Genomic DNA, 17,762 nt, shown 5'->3' on the forward strand with positions numbered 1-17,762 from the left:
TTGTTAAGGTTCTTAAGTTCATTTGGCATAAGCAAATGTACATTATCTCATAATTTTATTTATAAACAAATATAACAATGGAGTTTCTATAAACCATGCAGAAGAAAAATATTGCCATTATTCCCATAAGTTTGTTCCATTATAGCATAAGTTTGTGTTAAAAAAAAATCACCAGAAAGTCCTTCAAGAAAAGCCTTTATGGTCTATTCATTAAGGAAGACTTACATGGCAAGAAGTAATGAATTCCTCCTTTTAAATTGCTTTTCATAATATTTATTGTCATGCGCGTCTGTGTGAAGAGACCACCAAACAGGTTTTGTATGAGCAATAAAGCTTTTTAATCACCTGGGTGCAGGCGGGCTGAGTCTGAAAAGAGAGTCAGCAAAGGGAGATAAGGATGGGGCCATTTTATAGGATTTGGGTGGGTTAAGGAAAATTACAGTCAAAGGGGGGTTGTTCTCTGGTGGGCAGGAGTGGGGGGTCACAAGGTGCTCAGTGGGGGAGCTTTTTGAGCCAGAATGAGCCAGGAAAAGGAATTTTACAAGGTAATATCATCACTTAAGGCAAAGACCGGCCATTTTCACTTCTTTTGTGGTGGAACGTCATCAGTTAAGGCAGGGGCAGGGCATTTTCACTTCTTTTGTGATTCTTCAGTTACTTCAGGCCATCTGGGCGTAGTCGTGCAAGTCACAGGGCATGCGATGGCTTGGCTTGGGCTCAGAGGCCTGACATTTATAATACAAAATCACTGGAGAAAAGAATCCTCTCTGTAGCCCTATATTCCTGAACTGAGTGGACTATTTAAGTGGCCAAAAATTTCCATGTAGACAATAATTCTAAGCTAAATTTAACAGTATACCATGTTTTTATTAACACTAATTTTTTTAAAGAAAAAGGAAGGTTTTCAGAATCAGTCTTATTCTATGATGACTGCTTAGTTGTTTGCATAAAATAAAATCAGTTTTGCTTTGGAACAGGAAGTGCACAGTATACAATAAAGATTGATTTTAAAGTAAGACAGCATTGCTGTCTAGCTGGGAAATAGAAGAAAATATTCAGCTCATTTCTGATAAATTATTAATCTTCTTTTTAATTTGTTAATAATGTCTATGAAAGAGAAGGGAGAAATCAAAGCCTGACTTTCTCAGCCAGCAGCCTGATCAAAGAAGAGAACTGCCTCACCTTGGAATACATTTTGTTTGCAATAGGTAGTTTATAATCCAAATAAACAATTTTGTCATTTTATGACTGTGTTTTTAATGAAATATTTGGAAAAGGTATCAAATAACTAACATTCTTTCAAAATTTCCACATCACCAGAGTTCATGCTAGATGAGTCTGAATTCATTAACGAAGCAGGATTCAATTTCATTTGCCTCATATTTTACAACAGCTGTTTATTGAGAATCTATCAAACTTAAGATACCATATAGGCTTGGAATTCGACAGATGATAAGTAGAACACTTGTCCTCAAAAGCTCCTAACCTAACTGGAGAAAAGTGAAACATACCCCAAAAGAGAAATCATAGCTCCAGCTTGTGTGAACTAAGAGCCAAAGCAGAGGTGTGTCATTCCACAGGAGTTTCAAGAGAAAAGTCCCTCCTAATTTTCATTATATCAGGGTAGGTGCTATGCCCGTTTCTCTTGTTACATATTTTATAATCCCTCTTAGAATTTTTTTTGGGCATCTTGCTTCTCCCTAAGTTTGAATATTTACTCCCAGGATCCAATTTTGCTACAGTATCTATAAGGGCAAATTGAGCTCATAACCTATACGAAAATACTCATGTCCTCGGACTCCTGAATATGACAAAGCATGATAATAAATTTTTTAAAAAGACAATGAACCAGAACAGCATTTCCCAACCTTGACATTATTGACATTTAGGACCTCCAGATAATTCTTTTCTGTGCGCAGGGAGTGGAAGGGTTGTCCAATGCATTCTAGGATGTTGAACAGCCTCCCTGGTCTTCACCCATTCAATGTCAGTAGCACCCTATACCAATTGTGGCAAGCAAAAATGGATCTAGACACTGCCAAATGCCCCAGGGGAGGGAGTGGGCAAAATTATTTCTGATCAAGAACCACTACCTTAGAATGATCAATTATACCTCAGAAAATGAAAGTTACTTATGTGTATACATACACATAAAGAAGGTCCTAGCCATGGTCCTAGCCAGTCTCAATAATGAAGCAACAAACTGTGTTAACAGGTTTCAGCCACACCAAACAAACTGTCAGGATTCAAAATGCCATCAATTGCATCTTTTATGAGAATAAATAATTTTTTAACTTTTATTTTAAGTTTAGGGATAAAAGTACAGGTTTTTTACATAGGTAAAGTTGTGTCATGGGGGTCTGTTGTACAGATTATTCCATCACCCAGGTGTTTAGCTTAGTACCTATTAGTTATTTTTCTGATCCTCTCCCTCCTCCCAGCCTCCACCCTCTGAAAGGCCCCAGTATGTGTTGTTTCTAGGTGCCCATGTGTTCTCATCATTTAGCTTCTACTTACAAGTGAGAACATGTGGTATTTGGTTTTCTGTTCCTGTGTTAGTTTGCTAAGGATAATGGCCTCCATCTCCATTCATGTTCCTGCAATAGTATATATAGCTTTTTTAGAGGCTCCTGTGATGGAGTCTATCTATATTCTTAATTAAATCCCACCCTGACCTACGGAGTGATCACTGAGTAAGAATCTCTACATGGAGCAAGGTGACGGACTGGACACTGAAACCTGACTCCCAAGCGCTCAAGGCTGCTCTTATTACTAAGAAATCTCCGTCATGCCACAACTGCCACCACGGAGAATTCTCTGTCCCTTACCAACCTTAAGAATTGAGGTCTGAGTTCATTAAAAGAGATGTCAAGATTCTTATACTTTACAGTTTCTTTTAGACAGGGAATCAGTGCAGCACTGACAAGCAACCCACAGAAAAATAAGGAGAAAATGGGAGCTAGAACTCATTCTAACATCATTTGTAGGAAATGGAAGACTTCTCCTCAATCAAATCAGGTATCAACTCCTTTGAGAAAAATTTATTGGAACATTTTTTGAAGAAAAGGAAAAAGTCACCCCAGCCTCATATAATAAGTTTTAAACATAAGGCTTAGATGTCACTTTAGTTAGTAAATTTCCAGCTTCCAGTAACTAAAAACTGGCCACCTTGGCTTAAGCAATTAGGGAGTCATTTTTTTGCATTAAAAGTAGCTCAGATATTGGCCCTAAAAACTCAGTAATGTCATTAGGGACCCACAGGGTGCCAAGTTATTCTTATCTTTTCATCTGCCACCCTTAGGTATTGCCCTCATTACTACCTCATGACCGAACTGAGGCTGCAATGTTCCAGACATCACATCCTCATTGAAGCAGGAAGGAGAAGGAAAAGGAGAGATGAAAACAGCACCCTTCTACACTTCTACTCGTGTATTATTGGCCAGAACTGGGCCACGTGGCCTCCTTATTCTATAAGAGAGCCTTAAGATTTGAGGTTTTACATTTTGGATCCTCTACAATAGATGGAGATCAGATCATACTACCCATAGGATCTGCCAGAGAAAAGTTTCATACAACTTGGGATTTTCATTCCTTTATTATCTACTATTTTTCCTTCCAACCATGTTGGAGAAGATTTTACTAAGAAATTCAGATCCCCCGAAAATGATATTTAATGGCCAAAGCCTCGACTAACATTTACTAATGGCATCTCCCATGTAAAGGGAAATGAAGGAATCTCCGTCACCATCTCTTTTACTCTCTAGTTGACATTGATGCACAAAGATTGGCTCAATTTAGTAAAGAATAAATGCAGTTAATCATTTGTTATGTTTACGGCCTTTGTTTCTCTGGTGAACTTTCTGCGATTGTTCTTCTCTCCAGCTTTCACATAACCCTGAGTCAAGAAAGTTACTGTGGCCTAGCTGACCCAGTGGTCTGGAGCTCATCCTGAGACAGTCCCGTCTCAACACTGACCACGTGGGATCAAGCTCTTCACTGTGGTGCCAGATCAGGTCTGAATTCAGATCTTGACTTAACTTCAGCCGCCTCCTTGCTCTCCTAGGTGTACTTTGGTTCCATTCCTGGGTCCCTTCTCACTCTTGGTCTCCTCCTCCTCCAGCTTTTCCTTCCATGTGACAAGCCGGAGAAGGAGGCGAGCGATTAAGGGTAAATCCCTCCCACAGTCTCTCCTGTCTTGGATTTGAACATCATAAGCATCATTTGGGACTGAGAAAACCCCAGCAGCAGCAGGGATTCTTTTACTGCCTTGGCCCTTTGGAGCAGTTAGACTTCTCTTGTGCACCAAATACAAATGTAAAATGCTTTCCGCTATTTAAAAACTAAATGAAGAATCATAAAAAGTCTGTCAAGGGCCTTTGTGTGCATCTAAAAGGCTAAAAGCTTTTGGCAAGGGCAACTCTGATGAAGCAGGCTTTTCTTTTTAAAGAACCAAATCAGAGGTTAACAGCTGGAACAGGAGGCCATTAGCCATAGAGGTGTGTGCACACCATCGCTGTGATGACAGAAGAGACAGATGAGCTAAACAAGATGCAGGCAGAGGCTGTTCCTGTCACACCCACAGACTGGCCCATCATCCCACTTCCTGCCCCACCCCGCCCTGTCCTCCTTCTCCAAGGCTCCACCTACAAAGAGATATGTATTAGAAGACCCTTTGGGTGGGTCTGTGCTACAGTCAACAATTTAACTTAAAGTCATGGGCATTTTGCTATGTTTATCTCTGAAAAACTAGTAGTTTAATAAAGGAAGTATTGCAAATAGCAAAGGGGAGGGTGGCCAAGCAAGAGGCAGCTGGAGCTGGTGGAAGTTTTGGCATCAGGGTGACCAGGGTTCAAATCCTGACTCGACTACTGGTTGCTGGGATACTTTGGACAATTATCCAACCTCTGTTAGCCTCTGTTTCCTCATCTCTAAAATGCTGAACATGATTCCTTAAGATAGTTAAATGAGATGAAACAATGTATACCAATGTGTGCCTAGTAAAACACGTGGTACACAGTACATGCCTAAGAAGAAAGATCCAACATTATAAAAAATAAATAATTAAATTTCACCAGGAGGAAGCTCAGGATTCAGATAATCCCAGTTATGTAAGTACTGGGACCAGAAGAACAGGTGTGATTTTAACTTCCTTTGTTTTATTGCCTTCCATTCATATTTCTCTACTGAGGGAAGAAGCACTTGATTACAACTGCATGCTAGAGACTAATCATCTTCATTTTCACAAACTCCTTGATTTGTGATACTTTTTGACTATTCTTCAACAACATTTCCATTGCTGAATTTTGATTCTTATTTTCTTCAGATCCCTTTATCCATAAATTCCTTGAGGAATTTCATAATCACTTTATAACTACTGTATTAGACTTTTATATTGCATTATATTATTTTATACTATAATACATTAATTGACATTGCATTCAAACATTAACAATTTCATACAGCATAAAACTCATTGTCATGAACACACATGGTCCTTATCTGACCTACAGTAACCTTTCTTTCTCCACTATTTTTCTTATCATTCTAACACTCTTTTTTTTATTATTATACTTTAAGTTCTAGGGTACATGTGCACAATGTGCAGGTTTGTTACATATGTATACGTGTGCCATGTTGGTGTGCTGCACCCATTAACTCATCATTTACATTAGGTATATCTCCTAATATTATCCCTCCCTCCTTCCCCCACCCCATGACAGGCTCCAGTGTGTGATGTTCCCCTTCCTCTGTTGAAGTATTCTCATTGTTCAATTCCCACCTATGAGTGAGAATATGCGGTGTTTGGTTTTCTGTCCTTGCCATAGTTTGCTCAGAATGATGGTATCCAACTGCATCCATGTCCTTACAAAGGACATGAACTCATCCTTTTTTATGGTTGCATAGTATTCCATGGTGTATATGTGCCACATTTTCTTAATCTAGTCTATCATTGACGGATATTTGGGTTGGTTTCAAGTCTTTGCTATTGTGAATAGTGCCGCAGTAAACATATGTGTGCATGTGTCTTTATAGCAGCATGATTAATAATCCTTTGGGTATATGCGCAGTAATGGGATAGCTGGGTCAAATAGTACTTCTAGTTCTAGATCCTGGAGGAATTGCCACACTGTCTTCCACAAAGGTTAAACTACTTGACAGTCCCCCCAACAGTGTAAAAGTGTTCCTATTTCTCCACATCCTCTCCAGCACCTGTTGTTTTCCAACTTTTTAATGATCACCATTCTAACTGGTGTAGGATGGTATCTACACCATTAGAAATGCAAATGATGGTGAGATATGATGATGAGCATTTTTTCATGTGTCTGTTGGCTGCATAAATGTCTTCCTTTGAGAAGTGTCTGTTCATATCCATTGCCCACTTTTTGATGGGGTTGTTTTTTTCTTGCAAATTTGTTTGAGCTCTTTGTAGATTCTGGATATTAGCCCTTTGTCAGATGAGTAGATTGCAAAAATTTTCTCCCATTATGTAGGTTGCCTGCTCACTCTGATGGTAGTTTCTTTTGCTGTGCAGAAGCTCTTTAGTTTAATTGATCCCATTTGTCAATTTTCGCTTTTGCTGCCATTGCTTTTGGTGTTTTGGAAATGAAGTCCTTGCCTATGCCTATGTCCTGAATGGTATTGCCTAGGTTTTCTTCTAGGGTTTTTATGGTTTTAGGTCTGATATTTAAGTCTTTAATCCATCTTAAATTAATTTTTGTATAAGGTGTAAGGAAGGGATCCAGTTTCAGCTTTCTACATATGGCTAGCCCATTTTCCCAGCACCATTTATTAAATAGGGAATCCTTTCCCCATTTCTTGTTTCTGTCAGATTTATCAAAGATCAGACAGTTGTAGATGTGTGGTATTATTTCTGAGGGCTCTGTTCTGTTCCATTGGTCTCTCTGTTTTGGTACCAGTACCATGCTGTTTTGGTTACTGTAGCCTTGTAGTACAGTTTGAACTCAGGTAGCGTGATGCCTCCAGCTTTGTTCTTTTTGGTTAGCATTTTCTTGGCAATGCAGGCACTTTTTTGGTTCCACATGAATTTAAAAGTAGTTTTTTTGCAATTCCATGAAAAAAGTCATTGTTAGCCTGATGGGGATGGTAGTGAATCTATAAATTACCTTGGGCAATATGGCCATTTTCAAGATATTGATTCTTCCTATCCATGAGCATGGAACGTTCTTCCATTTGTTTGTGTCCTCTATTATTTCGTTGAGCAGTGGTGTGTAGTTCTCCTTGAAGAGGTCCTTCATATCCCTTGCAAGTTGGATTCCTAGGTATTTTATTCTCTTTGAAGCAATTGTGAATGGGAGTTCACTCATGATTTGGCTCTCTGTTAGTCTGTTATTGGTGTATAAGAATGCTTGTGATTTTTGCACATTGATTTTGTAACCTGAGACTTTGCTGAAGTTGCTTATCAGCTTAAGGAGATTTTGAGCTGAGATGATGGGGTTTTCTAAATATACAATCATGTCATCTGCAAACAGGGACAATTTCAGTTCCTCTTTTCCTAATTGAATACCCTTTCTTTCTTTCTCCTGCCTGATTGCCCTGACCAGAAATCCAACACTGTGTTGAATAGGAGTGGTGAGAGAGGGCATCCCTGTCTTGTGCCAGTTTTCAAAGGGAATGCTTCCAGTTTTTGCCCATTCAGTATGATATTGGTTGTGGGTTTGTCACAAATAGCTCTTATTATTTTGAGATATGTCCCATCAATACCTAATTTATTGAGAGTTGTTAGCATGAAGGGCTGTTGAATTTTTTCAAAGGCCTTTTCTGCATCTATTGAGATAATCATGTGGTTTTTGTCTTTGGTTCTGTTTATATGTTGGATTACGTTTATTGATTTGTGTATGTTGAACCAGCCTTGCATCCCCAGGGATGAAGCCAACTTGATCATGGTACATAAGCTTTTTGATGTGCTTCTGGATTCGGTTTGCCAGTATCTTATTGAGGATTTTTGCATCATCAGGGATATTGGTCTAAAATTCTCTTTTTTTGTTGTGTCTCTGCCAGGCTTTGGTATCAGGATGATGCTGGCCTCATAAAATGAATTAGGGAGGATTCCCTCTTTTTCTATTGATTAGAATAGTTTCAGAAGGAATGGTACCAGCTCCTCCTTGTAACTCTGTTAGAATTTTGCTGTGAATCCGTCTGGTCCTAGACATTTTTGGTTGGTAGGCTATTAATTATTACCTCAGTTTCAGAGCCTGTTATTGGTCTATTCAGGAATTCAACTTCTTCCTGGTTTAATCTTGGGAGAATGTATGTGTTCAGGAATTTATCCATTTCTTCTAGATTCTCTAGTTTACTTGCATAGTGGTGTTTACAGTATTCTCTGATAGTTTTCTGTGGATCGGTGGTGATATCCCCTTTATCATTTTTTATTGTATCTATTTGATTCTTCTCTTTTTTCTTTATTAGTCTTCCTAGCAGTCTATTTTGTTGATCTTTTCCAAAAACCAGCTCCTGGATTCATTGATTTTTTTGAAGGGTTTTTTTTTTTTTTTAATTACATTACAATATTTGGGTACACTTTATTTTTATATGGGTTAACATTCTGCTATATTTCATTTCATTCGTTTTGAGAAACTGAAAACAAAGGGATATCAAGGGTAATCGGTAGGTGATTTGAGGGAAATTTCCAACCAATAGGTGAGTCTTGCAGTATTTCATTATACAGCCCTTTCTTCCCATTATTTATTTATTTTTTTTGCAAATAAGTCATTTTGACCCAAATCCAGCATAAATAGCTTTTCACCAATTCCTAACTTAAGACAACTAAAATTTACAATCATGTGGCAGTATAAATTTTAAAATTACAGTTCGTACACTTTGACAATCAAGATAGTCTGAAGTACAAAAAAGTAAATTGCCCTTTAGCTGAATTACCTTTTTAAAATAGACCTGCTAATCTACCAAAAAAAAAAAAACAAGTTTCACATGTTCTTCAAATTCCTTTTGTAGTTGTCATCTGCTAGTAAACAACATATGCAGGTTCCTAAGATTTTTTTTTCCAGTCTATTCATGACATTCAACAGAGCTCTTTATGTGGAAATATTAAAAACAAAAACATCTAGGAGATTTATTTACTTGTGAATACGCGTGTTGTTTCCCTTTGTTTCAGATATGAGGCACAAACTTCTGAATTTACAAATAAGCTCTGTAAGGCATAGTAGAAACTTCCAATTTACAAATAAGGAATTCTCTGGGGGTTGGAACTGCCATGTCACGCAAAAAGGGAAAAATCATCTGTAAACTGGTACACTGCAATGTGTTAAGTGAGTCATGAAATGGCTGCTTGCCTTGGTATGCTGAAGAAAGGTTTCTGTGTTTTATGTTTTTGTTTTTGAATAAGACATGCCCAAGTCACCATAAAACTCACCACAGGCCTCCATTACCTAAGCATCAACAATAGGAGGCCAGTGGCACATGCTTATAACGCTTGCAATCACAATATAATATAAAGCATGAGTAAACTTTGTTTTATACAAAACTGAAAAGAATCCCGTCCCGCCCTTAGCCCCTTCAATAAAACCCCAAAGAAACAAAAAAGAAAATCCTTTAGCTTCGATTGACTAGTGTGGCTAAAATTAGGTTTCTATGCATCACTGCTGCTAGGGTGATCAATTTTTTCCTTTCTCAAGAGAAGGGATCTTGTCATGCACCCTACAGGAAGAGTGAAGCCACAAACCTCAATTCTGCATAGCAAATTCCATCCCAATTTCATAAAGACAAATATAACAATCTTTCCCTGTTTTGCTCAGCTTCTTCAAGCTTTGAGATCAGGTTTGATTGACTACATCTACTATAGCTCTATTAAATAGAATATCTTGATTCCCTGAAACTGTAACACTTATGATCTTGTGATGAGGTTTTCTCTATACACACTGTAGGCCTTCAAATGTTGTTGTTTTTACTTTTTTTTTTTTTTTTTTTTTTTTTTTTTGCTGCACCAAATTTAAGAACGCCCTTTCAGGCAAGCAGTGGTCTCTAGCTGTTAAAACATTTCCTTAGTGGATCACAATAGCTTCTAAAACTGCCTTTCTAGTAAAGGCCATCAGAGAGGTAATACTAAACTGTGCATTTGCCAAATAAGAATATGAATTGTATAAAAGCTCATATTCCAATCCTAGATCAAATGGCAAAAGTTCTACAAAGTTGGTTTCCATGTTTGTAGAAAAGCTCTGACTGATTTTATGTATTTTGCTATGAAATTACCTTTGGGTCTTATAATCAGTATACCTCTACTCAGGAATGTGCAAATGATTTTATACAGCACGACGCTAGTACCGCTCTGTACGACAGTAAGGTTTTTTTTTTTTTCTTTTCTAAATGGAAAGAAAATATCCCTAGTCAGAAATAAACTGACAAATTTACATTCTCCTCTCTTAAAAAAGTAAATAAAATAACATTATTCAAAATGTGAATTAGCTATAGACATACAATACAATTACATAGATACATATCAATACAGCACATTCAATCTGTCAAAAAATTAATGATTACAAAGCCAGTATGGATGCTGCAATATCAAGAGAGATGTATGTACAATGATTAGAGCATTTGTAATTGCACTATACCTACAGGCAGTCTGCTTGTTACATTACAGGTGCTTTCTGAGCAAGGGAAAAAAAGTAACCTGTGTTGTTTGAGGCTGGGAGAATCAAGAATGAGAATATTTCATTACTGTTTGGTGGCTTTGGTACTCATCTAACAGGCCGTTAGTTTTCTCCCTCCCCCTTTGTTGTTCCAAAAGAGTGATTTATATGGAAGTTTAGACTAGTGCCAAATACCACTATAGTTATTAAAATGAGACCAGTCTCATGGCCTAATTCTAACGTCCCAGCAGCTTTAAACAATCGTGATTTATTTTCTTAAATTTCAACTCAAGCTGCTTGACAGAAGCTCGTCAATACATGTGCTGTATTTTTTTGCATTTGCTGAAAAATTGCACATATAGAATTCCAAACATTTCTCCTAGTAGGTTCAGTTACACAAATACATGTTCTATAGAACACTGAGAGGTTACTTTTGAGTTAAGTCCACAAATCTTCTGTAAGTTCAACCTAATCAGTTACCAGTTCAAGAAGATCTTGAAGGTGGTTAACCAGCAGGAACTTCAGATTTTGGAAATTAAAGGTGTCAGAATAATACTATCAACCAATGTTCCTGGCAGACTTAATTGAACTTAAAGAACCATTGAGAGTAAAACTGGTTTCAAATAAAGAGACATAAACAGATTTCCTGTTAAACCACACAGGATACTTTTTACATTGCCGGTTTGGACACTGAACATGGGACGTGAACACTAACAATGTCATCTTAAGGACAAATAAAAGAATGGACCGTGAGAATCAAATTTACAGTTACCAACTGTTTGGCAATTGGCATTTCTGGTTCATTCTCAGCCAGTCATTTTAGGCTTCACAGTCTTACTCTCTTACATTTTAAGATACCAGGTTTTATTTTTTGAGTTCTTATTCATTTTATTTGAAAAAAAGCCAGCTTTGGCAACACATTCCCATAATAAAATTCATTTTAAAATTGTGGCCCCCAAACACTAAGAAAAAAAAGGAAGGAAAAGCTTAAACAACAACAACAAAAAAATTAAGAACAACCTATAAAAAGGTTCTGGGTAGCAGCCATTAGGGTAATGTAGTGTCTGTTGGCATCTTTTTTGGCATCTGCAATTGAAAGAGAGGGTGAAAAAAAGAAAAAGAAGCAAAGAAGGGAGGAAAGACAATGGCACGTAGCATTTCAAAAGAAAGGACTCCTGTGTGTCTTTGATCCTGCCTTCTGCCCATTTCTCTGAGCAATCAAGCTATGGCTGAAGGTAAACATCTAAAAGAAATGACACTTACTGTTAGACGGGCATCCATTGTCCCAGTCCAAAGTGAGACAAGACAGTACATTCTATTAAAAAAGAAACTATGTATGTATACAGAGCAACACATTTAAAACCATAGTATTAATACATGTAATCCTTCAGCAAAAACTACAAACTTAAATTAAGCTGATGGCTTAAATCGAACGATGTGTCCTGACTGTATCATTTGAGAGAAAAACTTGACCAAGAATGGAACTAGGATAAAGGTCATTGTATCCTGGGAAAAAAATCAGGAGGGAAGTATAAATTGGGGGGGGGGGAAAAGGAAATCAGCTTTGTTTTGCTCCATAGAAAAGAAAAAGAGAGAAAGAGAGAAAAGAAACAAGTCTTATCTTTGTGAGTGCATGACTGAGAATTTAAAATACATTGAGTCACAAGGTTTTGCCTAAAAAAAAGATAGAGAGGAAATGTGCTGGGACTGTACTTCAGCATCCTCTGTTTTTCCTCTGAATAGTTTAAATAAAATCATAATATTTACTACTAACTCTGTGGACACGCTCACACAGAGTCCAGGACGGCAATAAATTAGTATTATGCAAATTGTTTTCCACAGAAATACAGTCCCTCTTGTGTATCTTCAATAGCCCACCAGGGAAGGGCAGGGCGGGTGTCTAGGAGGCACAATTAGACCAGATTGTACTCCTTCAGGTTCAACTGGAGGATGGTGTCCTTGACGGCAGCAAAGACAAAGCGGATGTTCTCGGTGTCTGTCGCGCATGTGAAGTGGGAGTAGATAATTTTGTCACTGTCTGGGTTCAGGTCCACGAACATCTTCAGAATGAATTCTCGGGCTGCCTGGGCATCTCTCTGGGGTCCATCATATTCTGGGAAGTAGTCAACTAGATGGGAATACATGATTTTCTCCTCTAGAAGATCTTTCTTGTTTAGGAACAGAATAACCGAGGAATTCTGGAACCAGGGATATGTGATAATTGTTCTAAACAGAGCCTTGCTTTCCTCCATTCGGTTCTCATTGTCTGACTCCACGAGAACTTGATCATATTCACTAAGCGCTACTAGAAACATGATAGAGGTGACATTTTCAAAGCAGTGTATCCATTTTCTTCTCTCTGACCTTTGGCCCCCTACATCGACCATTCTGAAAATGACACTTTGTAAGTCAAAGGGGTATTCGATGATCCCTGTGGTGGGGACTCGAACTCTAAGCACATCTTGTTGCGTAGGCAGGTAGGCAGGGTCAGCTACGCGGTCCAAGTCATTAAGATAGTATTTGGTAGAGTCAGATAATTGATATTCTCGTCGTCTATCATAGCATTCCTGGATTCCAGGATCATTCCATAAACTCTTTATTGCATCTACATATGGATTCTCAAAAGCAGACACCTTCTCCACATCAACTTCTCAAACTAATTGTGCATGAGCCTTATTGTGCTCATACTTGTACGGGATCTTGAGTGTGTCCATGGCTCTGATCATGGCCTGCATGGCCGTGAAGATGTTCTGATACACCAGCTTGGTGAAGCCCCTTTTATCTTCATCAGAGTATCCTGACCCATGGATGATTCTCATCTGCTTGATAAACGTACTCTTGCCACTCTCTCCTGTCCCGAGCAGCAGCAGCTTGAGCTCCCGGCCGGCGTCCCGCTTGTCCCTGCGGAGCTGCCGCTCGATCTCGTCGTTGATCCGCCGGGCTTCCTTGGCCTCCTCGCTCAGGCAGCACGCCATGATGGACTCCAGAGTCATTCTTCCAAAGTGCCTCCGCTGTAGCCCCGCCGGCACCCCCTGCTCACAGCGCGCGCACACACCCTCCCGCCCTCGCTCCCCCGAGGCAGCGGTGGCCGCCGAGCCCCCGCCGCCCGGGCGCGCGGCCGGGACGAGCTCCGGGAACCGCCGCGGGGGCAGCGGCCGGAGCCACCAGGTGGGCCGGGGGCGCGGTGGGAGCGGATGGCCTGGGCCGACGGGAGAAGCGAGGCGGGCGCGGGAGGCGGGCGCTGGCTCGGGGGGCGCGTGAGAGAAGGCCGCCGCGCCCGGCCTCGCTCAGACGCCCGCGCCTCCTTCCCCAGGAACGGGCGGCCCGCCTCGCCCCCGGAGCCGCCGCCGCCGCTGCCGCCTGCAAGGCTCCCCTACGCCGTGCGCCTGGCGGCGAGAGCTCATCCACCCGGGTGTCCCCGCAGCGAGCGGCCGCCCACGGCTCCCCGCGCCCGGCGCGCCCGCTCCTCGCCGCCGCCTGACACGGCTCCCGGGCGCCTTCGGCCCTGTCCGCGCCCACCGCCGGGCTCGCCTTGAAGGGTTTTTTGTGTCTCTATTTCCTTCAGTTGTGCTCTTAGTTATTTGTTGCCTTCTACTAGCTTTTGAATTTGTTTGCTCTTGCTTCTCTTTTAATTGTGATGTTAGGGTGTCAATTTTAGATCTTTCCTGCTTTCTGTTGTGGGCATTTAGTGCTATAAATTTCCCTCTACACACTGCTTTAAATGTGTCCCAGAGATTCTGGTATGTTGTATCTTTGTTCTCATTGGCTTCAAAGAACATCTTTATTTCTGCCTTCATTTCATTATGTACTCAGTAGTCATTCAGGAGCAGGTTGTTCAGTTTCCAAGTACTTGAGCGGTTTTGAGTGAGTTTCTTAATCCTGAGTTCTACTTTGATTGCACTGTGGTCTGAGAGACAGTTTGTTATAACTTCTGTTCTTTTACATTTCCTGAGGAGTGCTTTACTTCCAACGATGTGGTCAATTTTGGAATAAGTGCAATGTGGTGCTGAGAAAAATGTTATTTTCTGTTGATTTGGGGTGAAGAGTTCTGTAGATGTCTATTAGGTCCACTTGGTGCAGAGCTGAGTTCAAGTCCTGGATATCCTTGTTAACCTTCTGTCTCATTGATCTGTCTAATATTGACAGTGGGGTGTTAAAGTCTCCTATTATTATTGTATGGGAGTCTAAGTCTCTTTGTAGGTCTCTCAGGACTTGCTTTATGAATCTGGGTGCTCTTGTATTGGGTGCATATATGTTTAGGTTAGTTAGCTCTTCTTGTTGAATTGATCCCTTCACCGTTATGTAATGGCCCTCTTTGTCTCTTTTGATCTTTGTTGGTTTAAAGTCTATTTTATCAGAGACTAGGATTGCAACCCCTGCCTTTTTTGCTTTCCATTTGCTTGGTAGATCTTCCTCCATCCCTTTATTTTAGCCTATGTGTGTCTCTGCATGTGAGATGGGTCTCCTGAATACAGCACCCTGATGAGTCTTCACTCTATCCAATTTGCCAGTCTGTGTCTTTTAACTGGAGAATTTAGCCCATTTACATTTAAGGTTAGTATTGTTATATGATTTTGATCCTGTCATTATGATATTAGCTGGTTATTTTGCTCATTAGTTGATGTAGTTTCTTCCTAGCATGGATGCTCTTTACAATTTGGCATGTTTTTGTAGTGGCTGGTACTGATTGTTCCTTTCCATGTTTAGTGCTTCCTTCAGGATCTCTTGTAGGGCAGGCCTGGTGGTGACAAAATCTCTAAGCATTTGCTTGTCTGTAAAGGATTTTATTTCTCCTTCACTTATGAAACTTAGTTTGGCTGGATATGAAATTCTGGATTGAAAATTCCTTTCTTTAAGAATGTTGAATATTGGCCCCCACTCTCTTCTGGCTTGTAGAGTTTCTCCCGAGAGATCTGCTGTTAGTCTGATGGGCTTCCCTTTGTGTGTAACCTGACCTTTCTCTCTGGCTGCCCTTAACATTTTTTCCTTCATTTCAACTTTGGTGAACCTGACAATTATGTGTCCTGGAGTTGCTCTTCTTGAGGATTATCTTTGTGGCATTCTCTGTGTTTCCTGAATTTGAGTGTTGGCCTGCCTTGCTAGGTTGGGGAAGTTCTTCTGGATAATATCCTTCAGAGTGTTTTCCAACTTGGTTCCATTCTCTCTGTCACTTTCAGGTACACCAATCAGATGTAGATTTGGTCTATTCACATAATCCCATATTTCTTGGAGGCTTTGTTTCTTTTTACTCTTTTTTCTCTAAATTTCTCTTCTTGCTTCATTTCATTCATTTGATCTTCAAAGAAGCCTTTCTTCCAGTTGATCGAATCGGCTACTGAAGCTTGTGCATTTGTCACGTGCCATGGTTTTCAGCTCCATCAGGTCATTTAAGCACTTCTCTATACTGGTTATTCTAGTTAACCATTCATCTAATCTTTTTTCAAGGTTTTTAGCTTCTTTGTGATGGATTCGAACTTCCTTCTTTAGCTCAGAGAAGTTTGATCATCTGAAGCCTTCTGCTGTCAACTCGTCAAAGTCATTCTCCATCCAGCTTTGTTCCATTACTGGCTAGGAGCTGCGTTCCTTTGGAGGTGGAGAGGCACTCTGATTTTTAGAATTTTCAGCTTTTCTGCTCTGTTTTCTCCTCATCTTTGTGGTTTTATCTACTTTTGGTCTTTGATGATGGGGACATACAAATGGGGTTTTGGTGTGGATGTCCTTTCTGTTTATTAGTTTTCCTTCTAACAGTTAGGACCCTCAGCTGCAGGTCTGTTGGAGTTTGCTTGAGGTCCACTCCAGACCCTGTTTGCCAGAGGCTGCAGAACAGTAAATATTGCTGAACAGCAAATGTAGCTGCCCAATCGTTCCTCTGGAAGCTTCATCTCACAGGGTTACTCAGCTGTGTGAGGTATCTATCTGCTCCTACTGGGGAGTGCCTCCCAGTTAGGCTACTCGGGCATCAGGGACCCACTTGAGGAAACAGTCTGTCTGTTCTCAGATCTCAAACTCCGTGCTGTGAGAACCACTACTCTATCAAAGCTTTCAGACAGGGACATTTAAGTCTGCAGAGGTTTCTGTTGCCTTTTGTTTGGCTATGCCCTGCCCCCAGAGGTGGAGTCTACAGAGTCAGGCAGGCCTCCTTGAACTGCGGTGGGCTCCACCCAGTTCAAGCTTCCTGGCCGCTTTGTTTACCTACTCAAGCCTCAGCAATGGCAGGCAACCCTCCCTCAGCCTCGCTGCCGCCTTGCAGTTTGATCTCAGACTGCTGTGCTAGCAATGAGTGAGGTTCCATGCACATGGGACCCTCCAAGCCAGGCGTGGGATATAATCTTCTGGTGTGCTGTTTGCCAAGACTGTTGGAAATGCACAGTATTAGGGTAGGAATGACCCTATTTTCCAGGTGCCATCTGTCACCTCTTCCCTTGGCTAGGAAAGGGAATTCCCTGACCCCTTGCGCTTCCCAGGTGAGGCGATGCCTTGCCCTGCTTCGGCTTTTGCTCGGTGGGCTGCACCCACTGTCCTGCCCCGACTGTCCAACAAGCCACTGTGAGATGAACCCAGTACCTCAGTTGGAAATGCAGAAATCACCCGTCTTCTGCGTCGCTCATGCTGGGAGCTGTAGACTGGAGCTGTTCCTATTCGGCCATCTTGGAACCACCCCTCATTCTAACACTCTTAAAAGGGTATTTTAATTACCAAGGTGTTTTTAAATATCATTCTATTAGCAACACCCACAATCATCTTCTGGAACCTTCTAAGATAGTCACCTGTCCCTCTCCTACCAAAAAACTAAACTTATAATTAATTTCCCAACCAAAGGAGGCCAGAGAAGACCTAGTGTTTGTAGAGCCGTAGTGCTTTGTTGAGACCTCCCCCAGGACTGGGCTCTTGCCTTAAAGGTCAATTTCTTTTCTGTTATTTCCCTCCTAAATCTTTGTGATCTTAGTCTGATATCTTCAGTTGTAATTCCAATTCCAAGTCACAAGAAGGCCCTATGTCACCTCCACCATCATTTCTGAAACTTAAATTTCCTCAGCTTTAAAATGAGGGAATTGGACTGGATTATATAAAAGTTCCATACAGCTCTAACTTTTAAAATAAAATAAAAAATGAAATTAAACACAACTAGTCCTTAATCAAGTTTGTGCTAAAACAGCC

General features: G+C 40.5%; 2 pseudogenes across 2 annotated transcripts; both read right to left on the bottom strand.

Moving 5' to 3' along the window:
• Positions 1-11,466: 11,466 nt before the first annotated feature.
• Positions 11,467-13,597, bottom strand: LOC144331026 (guanine nucleotide-binding protein G(q) subunit alpha pseudogene; annotated as a pseudogene). Its single transcript, XR_013397861.1, has one exon. The product of XR_013397861.1 is annotated as a guanine nucleotide-binding protein G(q) subunit alpha pseudogene (transcript).
• LOC144331025 (guanine nucleotide-binding protein G(q) subunit alpha pseudogene) lies at positions 12,518-14,117 on the bottom strand (annotated as a pseudogene). The gene has a single exon (XR_013397860.1). The product of XR_013397860.1 is annotated as a guanine nucleotide-binding protein G(q) subunit alpha pseudogene (transcript).
• Positions 14,118-17,762: the final 3,645 nt, after the last annotated feature.

The sequence above is a fragment of the Macaca mulatta genome, chromosome 9, assembly GCF_049350105.2.
Source record: "Macaca mulatta isolate MMU2019108-1 chromosome 9, T2T-MMU8v2.0, whole genome shotgun sequence".
NCBI lineage: Eukaryota > Metazoa > Chordata > Mammalia > Primates > Cercopithecidae > Macaca > Macaca mulatta.